This window comes from Lepidochelys olivacea (genome assembly GCF_965140295.1).
Source record: "Lepidochelys olivacea isolate rLepOli2 genome assembly, chromosome: 1".
Taxonomy (NCBI): Eukaryota; Metazoa; Chordata; order Testudines; family Cheloniidae; genus Lepidochelys; species Lepidochelys olivacea.
In genome coordinates this window covers 196085779-196104476 of record NC_140411.1, presented here as the reverse complement: position 1 = coordinate 196104476, position 18698 = coordinate 196085779, and the positions used below count along the sequence as shown (strand labels likewise).

The 18698-nt window shown below is 41.1% G+C and overlaps 2 protein-coding genes across 6 annotated transcripts in view; both read left to right on the top strand.

Annotated features, from left to right (window-relative positions):
• The window catches only part of LOC311521464 (uncharacterized protein), a 319542-nt gene that overhangs the window by 78187 nt on the left and 222657 nt on the right, over nt 1-18698 (top strand). The window lies entirely within an intron of this gene.
• Nucleotides 1884-18698, top strand: part of BBX (BBX high mobility group box domain containing) — a 193457-nt gene continuing 176642 nt past the window's right edge. For 4 of the 5 annotated variants that reach the window (XM_084616800.1, XM_084616802.1, XM_084616801.1 and 1 more), the window contains exons 1-2: nt 1884-1999; nt 5058-5130. The gene's annotated coding sequence lies outside the window, so the exon portion shown is untranslated. Of the gene's footprint in view, nt 2000-2945; nt 3030-5057; nt 5131-18698 lie in introns of those variants that run through there. The other variant, XM_084616799.1, reaches the window with a different exon arrangement.

Genomic DNA, 18698 nt, shown 5'->3' with positions numbered 1-18698 from the left:
CATGGCCTGTAATTCATATTCAATTATTCTGTCCCCAACCATCCTTATTGACAACAAGAGCAAGATGATGTGGTTTTACTATGCTGTTTAGAATTTTGCCCTTCTCTGAAGAAGAGTGTAACGCAGTGCAGGCCAAGTTAAAGTGTATCTCTTAGCCACAAAGAAATTAATATATATTTACACACACGTACCCTCCTACAAATCTACTTTCTGTCATTTTAGTGAGATACATCATAATAAATAATTTAAAAATGTTTGTAACTAAGGTGCACTGGAATAGAAGCAAGGAGAGGCCAAACAATAGGGAATGGGAGTTGAGGGGAAATCAAACCCTTTATTATGGAAAACCCACCAGTGGGAGCAGATGGAGAGGAAAGGAAAAATATATGAGTTTCTTAGAGCATTGGAAATATAAGTGGGACCAAAGGATAAAAAACTGCTCTTATATCTTAAAAATAAATTAATATGTTGTCTGCATGAGGCTGTCACTCCCATTTTATTCTATTATTAGTTATTATTTATGATTTTTTATTTTGCCAAACTCTGCTTGGAAGACATAATCCTAGCCCCAAAGAACTTGCAATCTGAGGGATAGTTTCTTTAAATCATAAAATAAATGTCACATTTTGTCTTTTAAAAATACTTAAGTAAAGTGCAGATGCCACAGGTTATCAGGCATAATGAACAATAATATGGTGAATCAGGTTACAGAGAATGTTTTCCTTACAATTATTTTGTTTCATTAAAACAGAAAAAGGAGCTTTTCATAGTTGTAAGACGTGTCAGCAGGTTTTTCAAGCCTCAATTGCAACAGTGATGCAGTTACACCAAAAGTTGCTGGTGTCATACTGTTGTTTTGTTTGTGAAGGTCTGAGATTAAAAATAAATGTCTAGATTTACTTCACCTCCATGTAAATGGTAATCTGTGACAGACTCTAACAGGACTGCATGCATCACAGGGAAAAGAACATATGTATGGCATGGTGTGTAGATTGTATTGTTATAATCTCCTAACTTATTTAATTAGCTTCAGTTGTCCATATTAAGCACTAATCTTAAAAAACAATATATTGTTTATGTTAAATTGGTAAGGGCCTCTGAAACACCTTTTGGAGAGAAAGATTATTAACACAGCATGCAGTACTAGTCCTTCATAGTATCGCTTTGCAATGTTATTGTCTGAAACCCTTTTGATAGTTCAGTGAGAAAATGACCATTTCAGCAAACTGTTTATCTTCATTGTTTTCAGTCCAGTGTGGTGGGGTTGATTTTCTGTATTTACTTACTAACTAGTCATTGACTATATAGATGCATTTCAGCTTTTCTGAACTTCTCTGTTCTGTATGTTTTGGCCTCTGAATGAAATCATCCCGACTTAAAATAAAATTAAAAAAAAGAGAGATAATCAGCAACAACTAAAATCCTGCCTTTTGCTACTTGTTTACCAGCTCAGACTGGCAAATCATAACACAAAGAAGTGCTCTTCCATGGGGTACTATACAGTGGCAATAAAAAACCCACTTCGGTATCCAGTGGAGTCGTAGTTTATTACCACAACCCTCCCAAGTCAACCAATGGACACCAGTTTCAAGCATTTTAACTAGCGCAGATCTGCCTTGCTCTCACTGACCTGAGTTTGCTGGTCCTTCTACCTGCCCTGCTAGGCTGTCTACAGGTCCTGAAACATTACTAAAAGAAGCGAGATGATCTTTGTGTGTGAGTGTGTGCATACGAGCGTGTGTGTGCGTGCGAGTCTCTCGCTCTTTGGGTGTAACGGGCCAGCTGTATGGCTGGCAAACCTGTCCCTCAGTCCCTGAGCCAATCGCAGGCTGCCTTATATAAAAATGAATGTTTTCAGTCTCTCCGGGTTGCATGTACTGTATGTGGAGCAGTGTACAGTGAAAACCGAGGCTCTGCTGAGTGCTCTGCTCTTCACTTTCACATAGAGAAACACTGACTGGCCACTGAAACCCGCACGCACAGACAGACACACAGAGAGGTGAGTGCCCACAACCCCCCGCCTTTCCCTTCGCCATCCAGGCAGGAGAGGTGCCCTCTCCACACACTTTCCTTCCTATCACTCGCTCAGCAGCGCTGGGGCAGCCCCCAAGGACTCCTCCGGCAGCCGCCGCCGCCGCCGCCGGTAGGGTGGACTTGGGGGAAGGCAGAGACCTTTACGTGTCCTGGGCTGCTGCTGCTGCCACGATTTCCAGTCACTTTTCCTCCCTCTTTTCACCCCAGCCTTCATTTCAAACTTTGGGTGGGGAGGGGGTTTGTTTCTGTCGCCTCCTTTCCTCGTTAAAAGGCCGGGCCGGGGGGGGGGGTGAGGGGAAGGGGAAGGGGAGGTGAATTGCAATGCAATGCATAAGAGGAGAGGAGGAAAAAAAAAATACACCCGGGGTAGGCCAGCCAGTGCCAGGCTGCGTTTGAACCAGTACCTCTCCCCACAGAGAGGCAAGAGCCGCCAGCAGCAGCAGCAGCAGCAACGGAGGAGCGAGGGGTGGGGGGAAAGAAGCTGAAATAGAGAGGAGGGATAACAACAACAAACCAGCCACACCGGCTGTGCGTTTGTGGGGGGCTTGACAGGGGAAATCGCGGCAGCCAGAAACGAAACTTCATTCCAGGGGCCGGTGGGGGGGGGGGAAGTGCGTTGATTTATTTTCGGGGCCAGGTTTCTCTGTGGGTTTTGTGTCACTTTAAAAAAGAGAGAGAGAGAGAGAAGCCAACAACAACCGGGCTCAGTTGTTCGCTTTGAGAGTTGGGAAGCTATATTTTCCGGTAGAGCCATCCGTGCGATGCACTCCTCCCCCCCCCCCCCCATGTTGTAATTTGCTAGAGAAAAAGTGGGGCTAGTGCAAGGCGGGGAGGAAGAAAGAATAAGGGGGGGGGAGTGACGGAGGAGGAGGAGAGAGGCTGTGTCAGGATTTTGCATGAATGTGGGATTATGTTGTGTCAATAAGTTTAAGGTGGAGAGAGAGAGGCTGGGGCGGGGAGGAAGGCCTTGGCTGTTTAAAGTCCTATTTCTGAAGGTAAGTTGTGACATTGGATGGTCGCGATGACAGAAAACTTGGAGATAATTTGCCCAGGGAGGGGGTTTGTGCCTTTAGTGGGGGTTACTCAGTCATCAGAAGCCAGATTGGTGTTAAACTGTTATTTGCTGCTGCGATATCGTGTCGCTGGTAAATTACAGAAATCAGACTCTTCCCCCCCCCCTCGTTTCTCTCTCTTCCTCCTCTCTCTGTGTTATTTGCAATGTATGAAACTTACATGGCTGGGAGGAGAGAACCGAGCCAGTGTAGGTTTGCAATGGGGGAGGAAGGGAGGGAATAGCATTGATCCTGGAATCTGTAAAACAGCAGGTTTGTGTTTAGAAATATCTTTTTACAGCCCGCTGCCGCTGAACGAGGAAGGTAAAATGAAACGATGCAAAAAGAAGCCGAGACAACATGTACGATAGAGAGAGAGCGAGTGAGCGGCACAGACGAGCTATTTTTTGCTTTCCTTTTCTGTAGAAAGGGGAAAGAAAATGCCTGGGTCTCTCCCACTCCCTGTGAGCAATGGCTTGCTGCTTTTATTTTAACTGTGTGAGGGGCAAATTAGCGACTCCTCACGAGAGGATCTTGTTTAAAAGTTTTTAAGAGGTGAGAGAGTGTGTGTTGGGGAAAGAGTGGGGGGAGCCTTGTGGAAGGTGGTGGCGAGAAACCAGCCAGGCTGCTGAGGATGGTCACTTGGCCTGGGGCTTTGAAACCATTGCCTGTCCTACTAATGACACGTTCAAGTCCCAGATCTAGGCGCACCAGGGGTGGGGGCAGCTTGTCACCCCCCCCCCAGCCCACTCCCCGATATTAACACGCTGTGGAGATGGAGCAGGGACAGGAGTCTAGGTCTCCATGTGGCTCTGTGCAGCAGCAGCACCTCCCCGGTGGCAGCAGCGGGATCATCGCCCGGGCCCGCGGGGAGGAGGAGGGGAGCAGCAGCAGGGAGGTGTTTTTTGCCAGTCTGATTCACCAAATCTCGTTGGGGAGGGAAAGCTGGAGGGCTGGGGGGAGCTGCTCCGTCGTCCCCCTTGCTTCCCTTTCCTCCCTCCCCTCCTGAAAGGTGTTGTGCAGACTTTTCCCCCTGGGAGGGTGAGATTTGTGCATTACATTATTGCTCCTCTCCTCCCCCCCAAAGCAAGATGGACTCTCTTCTCTCTCTCTCTCTCTCTCTCCCCCCTCTCCCTGTGTCTTGTCAGCCTTTAAGATCGACATTTTGTAACTAAGATGCAAACTTGATGGTGACCAGGAGGAAAAAGGGAAAGCCGTGGGTCAGTCTAGCCTCTCTCCATATTTAATACCTTTCCTTTCACCCCACCCCAGAGCCCGGATTCTGGTGGCCCTATACTTTGCACAGGGGGTGGGTGGCGGTGGTGGCTTGTAAATGCATTTACCCATGCACTGTCTGGATTCAGGTCTCTAATCTCCGTGTGGATTGCGATGGTGGAGGGGCTTGTTTGGCGATTTCAGGACTCTCTAGATCTGGAAAAGGGGAATGGGCATTACCTGAAACAGTGCTACAACGTTGCAGCCGCCTCTGTCTCTCCCTGTGTATATCTCGTACCTGAAATCTGGGCTTGCTGATTTCCTAATATTCTTGTTACGTCGCTGAATTTATCCACGCTGGGGATTGAGCGAGAGCACTTGTATAAATCGTTGGGCTTTATTGTGGTTTATTTTTGTGTCCAACTTTCTGCCTTTTATTTTGATACGTCGCATATTTCATGGTGAGAGAGAGAGAAAATATCCCACCCCACTGATGCACACTCAGATGATTTGTTCCATTTGCCCAGTCCCAATGCCCTTTAAAGACATGGTGCATCTTTTGTTTGCTGTTTAAGATTTCCTGCGACTGTCAACCTGCTTCCCGTTTTAAGGAGAACTTATAGGAGGGGGAGGGGTGTGTGAGGAGGAAGCAAGTTTCAAGTTTTGGGAATTTCTCCTCTTGTTGGCGTTGTGGCAAGTTGCAATATTGTAAAATCATGGTGTACTGATGATGTGCCTGTATTTGATACTTTATAGGTCACTATCACATGACAAAGGCTTTGAGACTGCTTCATCTTCCTCTGTCTGTAATTTCCACTTGCCTTCCTGGGTAAGTATGTAAACTGTACACCGGGAAAATAGTGTTAAATTGTTGTTAATGAGATACAGGCTGTCTCCTTGTTCCTTTTCATGGGGAAGATGCTTGTTCAGGTTTTAGCACCTCAGAAAACATGTCTTCTTTTGGGTGCTCATAGGAACTGTCAGATTACAAAGTTTGTGTTTTAGGAATGCAAGGGGGTGGGTTTTATGAACATGAAAATTAGAAGGCCCTCAGTGTTGGGATCTTAGCTCATTTGTGAAAGAAAAGCCCTTGGCTTTGAAAGAACAGTTGAATTATGGCAAAAGTTTTAAAACAATAATTGGAATATGAAAAGTACAACATTGTGGGTTAAAAAGTTATTAACCATATACAGCCTGTAAAACTTGAGGCTGCCAGTAGGGATCGGAAAATATCAAGAGGCATATGTTTAAAAAATCTAAGAGTTGTCTTCTAGGAGTTGGGGGGAAATTGTAATACTGGGGTGATAGGCGTTAACTTGGTTTTAACATGCAAATCCCACTTTCCTGGTAATTCTTGTGCTTTCTGTATCTCTCACCATTTTTCTTCCTGGGATTGGTAACCCAGGTAGCTACTGAATTTGAAAGACAAATTTTAATCATTAAATTGCTAACATTTCCAAAGTACTTTTAGGAACTAGAGCATTTTTGTTTGTTTTTGGAAGAGTTTGACACTATTGAACCAACATAATGTACTTGTTTCAAACAGAGATTCGAACCTGTGGGGCCAAATGAAGAGCTGGTATAAGTGGGTGTAACTCAAGTCGTGTTGGTGCAGTTGAACCTACTGACAGTGGTCTGAATTTGGTCCCTGATGATGGAAAAACATAGCAACATTGCAAATATTGAGTATATATACTTAAAAAAAAACCAACACACACATTTAGGGGGCCAAGTTTAGTTCTCATAAAAGCTCATTAATAACACAGTCTTGATCTTCAGCAGCCCCTGTATGGCAAACATGAGGTATGTGATGATCCCAAATAGGCAAAGGAGGCAGTGGAAGTAGCTGCTCTTGTGGGATCTTTTGAAATGGCTACAGCCACAATACTAACTAGTGGGATATTGGCAGCGGAGAGACTGTGCCCCATGACTTGTCAGAATGTTGGAGGGAGGTGGATTCTGCTTCTTTTCCCAGTCCCTGCAGAGATTAACACCCAGAGTTCAATAATTCAGCCTGTATGGGGAGTAGTGGGTGGGGGTATAGACATGCCTTTCATCCTTTGACATAAACTATAATGTCAAAAGTAATTGAACACAAAATAAACTAATTACAATTTTATTACAAGAGCAGTTGCACTGGAAAAATATAGTTCTCAAAAACTGCTAACCAGATTTTATAATCTTATTGATAAGAATCGCATTATATGCATAATAATTGATGCAACAGTCTTTACAAAGTGAAATCGTATACAAAATTCAAAAGCTTACTGATAGGACTCAGACTGTTGCTCAAAGCTGAATACATAAATATTGACTTTTGAAAAAATTCTCTGTTTATATTTGAAGTCAAATTAGAATTCTGTACACTATAAAAGGTTTTCTCTTTATTTGGTGTAATGGTGTAGGATTTTTGGGAAGATCAGAACTTGAGACCTTACATCATAACTGGCTTGGTCATAATACTGTCCTTGGTCCTTGCACTTAATACATAGCTTCCACACAATATGGAGATGTGTGGGTGCATAGAATTCTGTTCCATAAATGATCGTGTTCTCCATGCAGCTCTGCAAGAAGTGGACAGTTTAATTCTACTCATACTTACAGAACCAGTGTAAATGCAGCTGCAAATAGCATTGAAATGGTATTTACAAATTAGGAAGCAGAGAAATGGTAAAATAGCCTATTGAAGAGGAAGGAGTAATGGAAGCTTTAAGGAAGCACTGAAATAATTTTTGTTGAAATTGAAAAAGTAATATAAAAATGTATCTAGTTAATGGTAGAATGGAGATTTCCTCAAATTTAGCTATTACCAGATACTTTCATTTACTTTTGGGAATTCTTCTGTTTGATTAAAGTTAAGATTTTGTTTTTAATCACATGGTTTTAGGAGATATAATCACTGTATAATTTGATTTTTAAACAGAGTTTAGTAAACAATTTTCATATAAATCCCAATATAATGTGTAAGGTCAGATTTTGGTCTCGGTTACAAACTAATCTACAATAATCCCAATGAAGTCAGGTGTTGTGGGGGTGCAGGGGTGGGGAATTGTTTCCTCCAGGATCCATGTGCAGAAGGACCAATAATCTCAGATACTGGCCCATAATCTCAAACGTTGGGCATATCATCAACATACACAACTTGTCTGAATTACTGGAGCAAAATTGTAAATAAGGTTTCAAGTAAACACACAATTTAATGTAAAATCCTCTTTGGTGGTTTTGATCAGCACAAAATGTTTTTGCGAGGAAACCTAAGACCTGTATCACAAACCTACTGTATGTGCATTGACTTCAATGGAAGTTACCTTCAGCAAAAGGCCTGTAGGAGAGATGGTTCATTTATAGGTATCTTCCTGTCCAATGTGAGGAGGAAGGCCCTAATGTCTCCTAGTTTTTCTTTGAATAATTAAAGATATTAAATGTCAATTTTCTACATTTAATATCAGTGATAATGCATTTTTATACCTAACATTTTTTTCTTTCATCCCAAAGGATCTCAAAGCACTTTACAAACTATGACCCCAACCCAGCAGATCACATAAGTAATTTTAAGCAAATGAGTAGTCCCATTAAAGTCATTCATGTGGTTAAAACTATACCTGTGCCTAGGTTATCTGCTGGATAGGGGGCCTAAATACTATACTTACTACAGCACTGAAACACCGCCCACATCTTGCGTACAACACACAATGTAACAATGTGAGGATAGGAAATTTCGGCCAACAGCATTGGGGTAAACCTTTCTTTTACATAATGTGCAAAAGGAGGATGTATACACACAAAGTAGCTAAGTCCTCTGTTTTACTTTTTATGGTAGATCTGCCTGTGCAAAGTAATTAGATACATGTGTGTATAGGTTGTTTATGAATCCATTCACCCCAGCACCTGTGAGGTGAAACATGGCATCTGTTTAACAGTGCACGGCCTCCATAATATGCAAGATTTCATGTATATTCAAAAGTGGTTTAGAGCGGAAGGATGGCATTATAGATTAGGCCCCAGAGTGGGACTCAGGAGATCTGGGTTCAATTTCTGCCTCTGCCACACATTATCTGTGTGACCTAGGATAAATGATTTAGTTCAGAAAGTTTCAAAAGTGGCCACTGGTTTTGCCTGACTTAATTTTTCAGTGTGCTCCCTTGGGCTGAGCAGCCACAGTTCCAGTTGAAGCTACAAGTGTTCAGATGGAGTCACCCTGAACTGGAGACTGCTTTTGAAAATGGAAGCTTTTATTTCCCACTGCTTCACTTTTCCTTCTGTAAAATGGAGACTGTTAATATTTCCTTGTATCATAAGAGTGTCGGAACATTCAACTCATTCACATTTTTGGGATACTAGAGTGATGTGGGCAATGGAAGTACCTATGTAGATAAATCACATGGCACACATGCTATAGTACAGTTTTTCTTACTGATTATTATGTTTCGTAATTACAAATGATATTACTCTAAATATCTCTTATGTTTCCTTGTTACTTAATAGGCCATTTAGCTTGATTTAAATACTTTAATTATATGTATTAAAATTATCTCCAGAAAGTAAATATGAAAAAGTCAACTTTCATTTAGAGTATAATTTATTTAGTTAATTTTGTTTTTGTGGTGTCTTGTTCAAACCCATTTTATTTTTCAATTTTATATGAAAATGTTACTAGTTCAGACCCTCATTTGTAGGTCCATAATAACAACCAGTTCTGTGAGCTTAGCTGATGGTCTCAGTTCTGTTGCTAGTCAATATTTGTCAATTTCACAAAAAAAAGACTATCACAGCTGACATCCTCCTTAATGGTTTGAGAAGAGCCCAGGACTGAATGAGCATAAAGATTAAGCTAATTTTAGGAGTGAGCCACCAAGTCACTGTTGAACCACATTGGTGAGGCAATGTAGGGAAGCTTGCACTCACATTGTCGTTCTTGTTCTAAAAATAAATAATAATAATTAGCAGTGATAGGTCCTGATTCAGAAAAGCACTTAAACCTGTGCTTCCAGCAAAGTACTTGAACCATACTATAGGTATAAATCTCAGAGGTGGGCCAGCATTATTATCTCCATTTTTGAGATGGGAAAACCGAGGTGTAGAGAGATGAAATGGCTTGCGCAAGGTAACAAAGCAAGCCAGCAGCAGACCCAGGAATAGAATCCAGATCTTATTCCCAGTCTAGTGCCCTGTTCCCTGGAACATGCTGCCTCCAAAGCAGTTGCTTAAGCAGGTGCACTGAGCACGTGAGATTCCAATTGACTTCAGTGGGACGACTGATATGCTTAAAGTTAGACACCTTAAGTACCTTGCTGAATTGGGGATTTGAATTTATAGGACTCCAGCTGTGTCAATTTGCTGTTTTGCCAGTAATTCACTTAAAGTTACTGGTGTAAAAATTTTTTTGCAACTAATATTCAGCTGTTAGTTTTTCGCTATAGTCAGATTTATGGACAGGAGCTTCTAAATATCCTCGAAAACAAAAGGAGTACTTGTGGCACCTTAGAGACTAACAAATTTATTTGAGCATAAGCTTTCATGAGCTACAGCTCACTTCATCGGAAAGTGAGCTGTAGTTCATGAAAGCTTATGCTTAAATAAATTTGTTAGTCTCTAAGGTGCCACAAGTACTCCTTTTCTTTTTGCGGATACAGACTAACACGGCTGCTACTCTGAAACCTCTAAATATTCGGCAATTTATTAACCTGAGGCTTTTGCCTTTCCCATTATGTGCATCAGTATTTAACCAACAGTGGATAATTTTTCACTTCCCAGCATCAAGTTTTAGAAATAAGATGTTGCCTTGCAGGCATGTGGTAGTAAAAGAAACAAAATGTACTAAAACTCACCATCCCCTACAATGAAATTATGTTAATATTTATAATTCATCTAATTTAAGTCAGCGTTAACTTAAATATAAAACGTATAACTTCCTGAAGCAACTACTTTGGCAATATGGCCATATTTTGGTAAATAAAGGTGATTTATCAATTTGAACTTCTGAGCTCACTAAACATATTTCAACATATCAGATATTCAGATTTGCTGATTACTATTTCTTGACTGAGGATATATTAGCTTTGATTAAAATAAGTTCTCTTTGATGAGAGGAAAAATACTCTACTAAATGCACCTAATTGTAGACCTATTTGTAGTGTGCGCTCACAATGATAGCAGTGCTTTATTATTTTTAATATTTATAAACTCAGTTACATAAGAGATTAATCAACAAAGAAAAAAACATGCTTTTGACAGACTTTCCAGCACTTCTACTTTCTTTTTCTCTAGCATAGATATGCATAATGTAAGAGTGGGTCCATAAGGTTTTTCTTTTTTTTTGTATGAATAGGAGACTTCAACAATTCAACGTATGAAAATATACTGGCTTTGGGTACTTCTGCCTGCAAGAAAGTTTAATGAAATGAAAGCTTAGTCTTTAGCAGGGGAAAAAAAGCTAACTGAATTTTATAAGAGTAGATTCAGATTATTAGTTGCTTAGGAGACATAAAAAGAAAAGGAGTACTTGTGGCACCTTAGAGACTGACAGATTTATTTGAGCATAAGCTTTCGTGAGCTACAGCTCACTTCATTAGATGCATAGATTTTTTTTTTTTTTTATAATACTACTTTCCCACTAGTATTTTGGTGGAAGGGATTTTTTAAGTGATGTAGGTCTACACAGGTGCAAAAATCACTTTGAAAATATGAAGTAGCACCCCACTGGTCTGTAATGTCACTAAGGGCCTGTGACAATCAGGGGCCTCATTCAGCAAAATATATATTCAGTGGGTTTCCATGAGATGGGATCTGTAGAACTTAATTCAGATTCGAGAGACCAAAAATGTCTGTCTGTCTTTGCTATGGATGTTAACAAGTTTTGTCTCCCCATTTTCTCGCTAGTTTGTAAGTGAACGGGAAGGTGCATCTCCCCCACTGCCTGTTTTTCTGAAAGATAATCAGTATGACAGGCTGTGTCAGATTCTGCTCTCAGCTTCGCCTTTGTAAGTCCAGAGTAACTGCAATCATTGTAATGGAGTTACTCTGTGTATGCACAGGTGTAACTGAAAGTTCCATGTAACCCGGTAGGCCTGAAAGAATGCATGCTAAGGGATTCATCCTGCTTCCCCTGAATTCAACGAAAGCAGGATCAGATTGTAGAGGCCCTGATCCTGCTCTTATTAATGTCAGTGACAGCAGAATCAAGGCCATATGAGGGTACAAATGAAGAGGGCGCACACAAACTGCCAGTGCCCTGGTAGATTGGGACTGCTAAATACACCATGCTGCTATTGCATTGAGGTCTCTGAACTCAGGCCTTTTCAGTCTCTGCACCATAATATTTTCAATGAGCTCCACTAAGACTTTTCAGAATATGCTTTGGCATAGGTCTCATTTGTTCTCCAGTTTTATTTGTGTCTATGTACCACTCAATCAGGAGTTAACCAATACTACTAGCAAGAGCTCTTGAGGGTGGATAATACACATCACATGATAATAGTTAGGATTATGCCTCTTGCAGAGGAATAGTCAGTCATCTTTCTCCAGCCTGTGTTCTTTTTATGGCATTTTTATGTGTATGGGATTTTTGTGGTTGTTAAAGCAATACATATGAGGATGTCATCACAAGAGATTTGCAGATGAACTTGGGGTAGAGGAGAACCAGGGTGGCTAGATTTCCTTTCACTTACACCAGCTTAAATCTGGAGGAACTCCATCAAAGTCAGTGGAGTTAAACTCGTGTGAGATTCTGACCCAAAGTCTGAAAGCAAAAGCCTCAGAAGGAAGTCTCCAAGTAGTGTTTTTGCCGGGTTTCTGAAACTATATTGTTGGGTTTAGCCAGGTTGGATTTGCTTTCTACAGATGGTCTTTGGGCCAACCAGGCAATGAAACAACTAGGCAATGAAATATGCAACAGTGATTTTTCTTAGTGAGAGGATGATACATTGGGAAACTAAGGCATTTTTGGTCTAACTGTCACTGAAGAACAGACTAGGGCCGAATTCTGAATCTGCATCTATGCAGTTTGATTCCTCACAGAGCCACAGTGACTTCAGTGGGGCTCTGTCTGAGCATAGTGTTTCACCCATATGCATCCAGGTGCAGGATCGTGTCCCTAAAGTTGTTAGAAGACTCTAATTTTCCTCAGAGGAAGCAGCTCATACCTTTGCTTCACATTATTATTAATTATCATTTATATTACAATAATGCCCAGAGGGCCCAATCTGGGTCATGGGCCCATTATGCCGGAAGCTGCACAAACGTATAGTAAGAGACAATCCAAGTCCTGAATAGCTGACAATATAAGATGACAAGAAGTATAGGAAGGGTGAGGGTTGGGGGAAGAGAGTCAAAATATACAGACTTCCCCTAACTGAGAGGGTATTCTTCCATTTTATGTTTTCCGATCTAGTTGTTGATGAAGTATATGGCACACACATTATGATTTGTTGCAGTAAAACATACCACCCTAATTTGACCTTGGTCCTAACAAGAAGGCTCTTCTCTGGGTCAAGCTTTCATTTATGCCCTGTTTAAACTACACTACCAGTAATGCTACCCTAAACTACCAGTAATGCGTCCCTAACAGATAGGTTTAGGAAAACCATTATGCGTCTAAGATTTGATGTTTAAGTTTCAATACTCATCAAGAAATCTTGAATAGACTTTCCAGGTAGATTTTGAATGCTTGTCATTAAGGGAGCATGCCATTACCATTGTAGTTCAGAGCAAGATCAGTTGTGAAAATCTCAGATACCCTGGATGGCTAAGTAAGGGGAGCTTTTGGAAAATCTGGAATCCAATTGTGTACTGGGGAAGAAGTATTATCACACCCACCTTTCTGACGTGTCCAACTTTAGCATTTCTTTCTCTTTGCAGATGGTTTCTTCATGCCTAAGCTTCTACTTGAATAACACTGATTTATGCAGTGTGGAAAATGACATGCATGGCTCAAATCATGCAAGTCAGTGAGCATTCCATGTGCCACACTTGCAAGATCAGAGCATAACTTTAATTTGAAATGTCTGTAAAATAGATTTAAAAAAAAATGTAGAACTCCTTTATTTAGTTTGTGTGGAATATTATTTCTGTACATCATGTTAAATATCATCCACACACAATATTCTTAATATATTTTGAAATAAGTATGCAAAATTGAAGCATGATCAAATACTGATTATGAGGCTGGTGTACAAATTAATAAGCAAATTAAAATAGCATAATTAATTTCCAGCTTCATTAGAAGAAATGGAGACATGCACTGGGTGGGTGGTGGAGAAAGGGGAGGAATTCGATGTTTGCAAAATGGAAAGTGCCAAAACTGGTAGTGAAGTAAGTTACGCAAATAGCTATTGAAAATGTAGTATTCTGGTCCTGTTGATAAAAACTTAATGCATAAATAGTAACCAGAAGTTCCAAAAATCATGCAATCAAGAATGTTAGATTAAATAGAGAAAACGAGTTTTTCAACCGGAATAAGGGGGAGGTAGCTTTAAATTTTGTTTATTGGTATACAAAAGATTAACAAGAGGAGGTAAAATATGAAGGGGTAAATGCTGTCCTTGGAAGTATGTATGGAACGCTCCGTGACTAGAAAGAGAATTGCTTGTGTGCATTTGGAGGCAAAATTTAGCTTTAAGTGCTTGAATGCAAATTTGGTAATACAGCCATATTTGGTTTAAAGCCGTTGTTTTTGCCTGTTGCCAAATTACAATACTTCTTTATTTCTAATTTAGTATTCCAGTATACATAGTAGTCCATGCTGTTTCACTGCACTCGATATTGTGACAAAGCAACTGCAGGGTATGTGAAATGAGTTGTATAGTCAAAAGGCACGCTGTACGGCAAAGCTAAGTTTTTCAAAACTGCCACAGTGATATGGACACTCCATTTCCATTCAGATTAATTAGAATTGAGCATCCAAAGCCCTTTGGCAGTTTTTAAAATCACAGCCAAACTGTTTAACTCTTAGAAATGACTGTTCACAGGAACAGTCCTATCACCCTGTCAAAAGCAAACTTTGGGCTGTGTCCCCTTTAAAATCTTTGCAGGATTATCTGATATTGGTCAGTTACAGAAGACCCATCAGTGGGAAATCCACTGATCATGTTAAGTAGAAACCTTAATGTAAATTGCCAAGCATTCCATCTCCATGTACTGTGTGGCACTTGGGTCAGACTGAATCAGAGGTATTCTGAAAAAAAGAGGCAGCTCAGAAGGCCTAATCAGACATTCCACTGCTTGTGAGAATGGATTTCACCTAAAGAATCATAGAATATCAGGGTTGGAAGGGACCCCAGGAGGTCATCTAGTCCAACCCCCTGCTCAAAGCAGGACCAGTCCCCAACTAAATCATCCCAGCCAGGGCTTTGTCAAGCCTGACCTTAAAAACTTAAAAGGAAGGAGATTCCACCACCTCCCTAGGTAACCCATTCCAGTGCTTCACCACTGTCCTAGTGGAAAAAGTTTTTCCTAATATCCAAGAATTGTAATTAGCAGCCAGCTGTGGCCAGTAGTCAAGTGGCTAGTTTATATGGTCAAAAATCCACTCCCTGATGGATCTATAGAGTAACACTTAGTTTGCTGTGGCTCTCTCTTTAGTGCGGTCAGACAGGGAGAAAACAAAACGAAGCTGTCAGCAGGCAAAGTGTCATCAGGATCAGACACACCCTGTCCCACTGGTAGGTGGAGATAGTTGAACTGCACATCCCCTATCTGTCCACCCCCCATTAAGGAATGCAAAGTTCCACATTTGGATTGTAGGCTCATAAATGTACTGCTCACACAATTTCACAAAATATTCATATTTTAGATGCTTTTTTTGAAGGAGCAGCTATCCATTTATAGGTCTATCCTAGCCCTTCCCTCAAAACTTGGGTTTTCCATATTTTATCCTAATCAGTGAAGTTGGTATTCAGTCTTAACAGTTACAGCAACTCTTATATAACCAAATATTCATAGCTGAGATTAGAGACATATATAGAAATTAAGAGAATTTGAAACAAAGGTCAAAATGATATTGTAAACTGTGAGTCTATTAAAAAAAAACTTCCTGAAAAAAGTATAAACCCAGGTCATTTAAAAAACAGATGGGAGAATTACTGAATATTATCTACTCTTTTTCCTAAGAGAACAGGCCTAAATAACAGGAATCAGTCACAATGAAGGGGTCACCATTCTCATTTTAATATACTTTTGGAACTAGTGCAATCATGTCCAGGGTCTGGGGAAAGCCAGATATTTGGGTAGCTTATTATTTAGTATTGAAACTGCAAATCACTGAGACACTCTGTGAAATCCCCTTTAAAAAAGAGTGCTTATTTAACATGAGTGTTTGGAACAGAATGTTTTACTGATGTGGCTGATTTTTATAGTTAGCACAGCTTCATATGGTTGAACCATCATTTTCCTAACTGGTGTGGGTCTTTAAAAAAACAAAAACAAAAAACCCATGTAAAATATTTTGGATATTTTCCTCAGGAGCTCCCACAGTGTGAGTTGTGCCTAGGTGTTTGAACCAAGATTTTCAATAGTGATTTTTGGGTGCCCAAGCTGAAACACTCTAAAGGGGCCTGATATTCATAAAGTGTTTAGCACCGTTCTCTGAAAAATCAGACCCCTGTAAGGTCTTTCATGCTGGACACCCTGAAATTGAGCCACTCAAATTCACTGATCATATTTGACAATATGTACTATGACGCTCTTTTTAAATGGTTCTCATAGTCTTTGGGCCTAACTCAGACCTGGTGTAAACTGGTGCAACTCTATCAGCTCTTACAGCACAGTGCAGACAGAATTCGGCCTTTTGTTTATAATGAAAGCACTAGCTAAGCCTGTTAGGAGTAGTGCATGTTAAATATATTGCTCTGACTACATTGATAGCATGTAGTTGGAGGAACTATATTCATTTTTATATCTCATCGCGACAAATAAAACTTGCTGGCTGTTTCCCTTCCCTTTGATCTATCTGATTATTTCCCCAACTTGATGAAAATATCCCACCAACAGTCCAACGTTTCTTTTAATATATCCTTATGTTTGGGTATTTTACAGAAAATCTTAGCCCCATTATCAAATGACATAATCCCATAACACAGGAAATATACCACAGAGAGTCTGATCATGCTCCCACTGAAGCCAGTGACAAATGTTGCCATTGACTTGGTGGATAGAGATGTAGGTTCATTGGGAATACCTTCATGAATCTTTCCTACATTAATAACATTTCTTAGGGCTCAGCTACACTTAAAAAGTTCTACTTTTGTTGCGGGGCTTGTTAGTTATATCAGTAAAAGCCCTAGTGTGGCTACAGTGATAACGGTGTAAGGGTCCCTGACATCCATATAGTTTATTCAACTTCCCAAACCAGAATAAACTATACCAATTTAAGCACTTTTATATGGGTGTAATGGTGTCTGCACTAATGGGTTTTTTACCACTTTAACTATACTGGTATAATTTATTGTGCAAGTTCAAATAAAGCCAGATTGATGAGTTAAAGAGAGACTAAATTAGTGCACTTTTCTAAGCTAAAGAAAGGGTCACACTTCTCAGGAGGTTGGGGGGAGTGAAGAATGGTTCAGTGGATAAGGGTTTTTTGGACTATCCTACAGACTGAGCAGCCTTTACAAAGTTCTGTGCACTCTTATCACCAGCCTACCCCATTTGGTACAAAAGACCTGGGAACTCGTCTGGGTTCTGCCACTGATTTGCTTTGTGGCCTTGGACACATCCCTTTGGGCTAGATTCACAAAGGAACTTAGGTGCCCAACTGCCTCTTTTGGTACTTCAGTCCAACATTCAGGTACCACTGACATTCTCAAAACTGCTGCTCAGCTGCTGCCTAACTCAGTAGGCACCAAAGTTTCCCCTAGTAGACGTGCAAAGACAGCTAAGTGCTGATACCGCTCCATAGCTAATGAGCAGCTCAGAGCCTTAGCTCATGGCTAAGTGCTGGGGAGATACGCGGGCTTGGCATTCTCCTGCTTATCTCGCCTGTGGGGCCCAATCTGGTAGGCATGCTGAGTCCCCTTTGTGAAGCTAGTCCTTCCTCTTTCTAAGGCCAGGTCTATACTACACGCTTACTTCGGTATAAGCGTGTTGCTCAGGGGTGTGAAAAAACCAGACCCCGAGCAACATAGTTATACTGACCCATAACCCCTCGTGTAGACAGCGCTATGTTGCCAGAAGAGTTCTCCCACCAACATAGATACCGCCTCTCACGGAGATGGTGTCATTAAGCCAGTGGGAGTCCTGTCATCTTAGAGCAGTGTCCCCCAAACTTTGGGGATCACCCCCCTAGGGGGGCACAGAGGAACATTCGGGGGGGCGTGCGGTAGGGAGGGAGCGCCACGCTTCCAACCCCACTCCACCCCCTGACCAGCTCTGCTCCTCCCTCAACCCCATTCAGCCTCCAGGCCCAGGTCCACCTTCACGCCCTCTCCACCCCCAATCCCAGCTCCACTCTGCCTTCAGCCCCAGCTCTGCTGCTCAGGAAGCCTTGGCTGCGCAGTAATGGGGGGGCATGTGCCTGAAAAAGTTTGAACGCCACTGGCTTAAAGCGTCTTCACCAGAAGCGCTACAGCAGCTCAGTTACATTGGTGCAGCTGCGCCAGTGCAAGGTTGTAGTGTTGACCTGCCCTAACTCGGTTTCCCTATTTGTAAAGCAGGGACAATAATACCTTCCTGACTTTGTAAAGCATTTTGCAACCTATGGATGGAAAGCTCTATGCTGTAGAACTGGTCAGAAAGTTTGAGACTTTGAAATTGACTCTTCCCCTGGCCCCCCTCCCCTCCCCCCAAAAAGCTTTTCCCCATTTTTAACCCTCTGTTTCATGTAGTGAAGATACTTAGTATTAACATTACTACTACCAGTTGCTGTTTGGCATACACTGCACATGAGCCTACTCAATTTTTGTTTAATATGCTTGCAGATCACCTGTAAGATCTGGAAAAGACAGTCTTCTCAGTTCCCTCAAAGGCTTAAATTTGGCTAGACTGATTTGTGGCTTTCTGTCCTGCCATAGACAGGAAATGAATCTCTCGCTAATCTAACGTGATATTAAATATACAACTAAATACATGTACACTAGGAAAGGCTTTCAAATTATACAAACCAAAGCAGTGGAGGTCATATTTTGTCAAACAGGGAAAATTTATTATAAGGTAATGATACTTAGCACTTTTATTGTGAACTTTACAGATATTAACTATCTGATCCTTACAACATTCCCCATGTGAGAGTTATTCTCATCTTCATTTGGTACATGGAGAAATACACGCAAGGATGTTAAGGTGAAGCCATACAGTAACTAGCAAAGCCAGACAATACTCCTGAAGTTCCTAACTTCTAGCCCTATGTTAAGTCCACTAAACAGTGTTGCCACATTGGTGCCATAAACTAAGTACTGTATATGCAAA